Source organism: Hippocampus comes, unplaced genomic scaffold (genome assembly GCF_001891065.2).
Source record: "Hippocampus comes isolate QL1 unplaced genomic scaffold, H_comes_QL1_v1.1 scaffold71, whole genome shotgun sequence".
Lineage (NCBI taxonomy): Eukaryota > Metazoa > Chordata > Actinopteri > Syngnathiformes > Syngnathidae > Hippocampus > Hippocampus comes.
In genome coordinates, this window is record NW_017805932.1 from 775543 (window position 1) to 777090 (window position 1548).

A 1548-nucleotide genomic window follows, 5' to 3' on the forward strand; every position below is an offset into this window, starting at 1 on the left:
ACATGGGTAAAGCTCAACCATGAGAGACAGAATGTGGGAAGGAAAAAAACTCAGAAAATTACATTGATTTTTAAAGAATTTATTTGCAAATTAGAGTGGAAAATAAGTATTTGGTCAGCTAGAAAGAAGCAAGATTTCTGGCTGTCAAAGAGGTCTAACTTCTTCTAATGAGGTCTAACCACTCGTACCTGTATTAATGGCGCCTGTTTTAACTGTTTTATTGGTATAAAAGACACCTGTCTACAACCTCAGTCAGTCACACTCCAAACTCCACTATGGCCAAGACCAAAGAGCTGTCGAAGAGACAAAATTGTAGACCTGCACCAGGCTGGGAAGACTGAATCTGCAATAGGTAAAATGCTTGGTGTAAATAAATCAACTGTGGGAGCAATTATTAGAAAATGGAAGACATACAAGACCACTGATAATCTCCCTCGATCTGGGGCTCCATGCGAGATCTCACCCCGTGGCGTCAAAATGAGAACAAGAACAGTGAGCTAAAATCCCAGAACCACACGGGGGGGACCTAGTGAATGACCTACAGAGAGCTGGGACCACAGTAACAAAGGCTACAATCAGTAACACAATGCGCCGCCAGGGACTCAAATCCTGCACTGCCAGACGTGTCCCCCTGCTGAAGCCAGTACACGTCCAGGCTCGTCTGCGGTTCGCGAGAGAGCATTTGGATGCTCCAGAAAAGGACTGGGAGAATGTGTTTTGGTCAGATGAAACCAAAATAGAACTTTTTGGTCAAAACACAGGTTCTCATGTTTGGAGGAGAAAGAATACTGAATTGCATCCGAAGAACACCATACCCACTGTGAAGCATGGGGGTGGAAACATCATGCTTTGGGGCTGTTTTTCTGCAAAGGGACCAGGATGACTGATCTGTGTAAAGGAAAGAATGAATGGGGTCATGTATCGAGAGATTTTGAGTGAAAATCTCCTTCCATCAGCAAGGGCATTGAAGATGAGACGTGGCTGGGTCTTTCAGCATGACAATGATCCCAAACACACAGCCAGGGCAACAAAGGAGTGGCTTCGTAAGAAGCATTTCAAGGTCCTGGAGTGGCCTTGCCAGTCTCCAGATCTCAATCCCATAGAAAATCTGTGGAGGGAGTTGAAAGTCCGTGTTGCCCAACGACAGCCCCAAAACATCACTGCTCTCGAGGAGATCTGCATGGAGGAATGGGCCAAAATACCAGCAACAGTGTGTGAAAAGCTTGTGAAGAGTTACAGAAAACGTTTGGCCTCCGTTATTGCCAACAAAGGGTACATAAAGTATTGAGATGAACTTCTGGTATTGACCAAATACTTATTTTCCACCATGATTTGCAAATAAATTCTTTAAAAATCAAACAATGTAATTTTCTGAGTTTTTTTTCCCCACATTCTGTCTCTCATGGTCGAGCTTTACCCATGTTGACAATTACAGGCCTCTCTGATCTCTTCAAGTAGGAGAACTTGCACAATTGGTGGTTGACTAAATACTTATTTGCCCCACTGCATGTATATGTGTGTGTGTATGTATATATACATATACATATA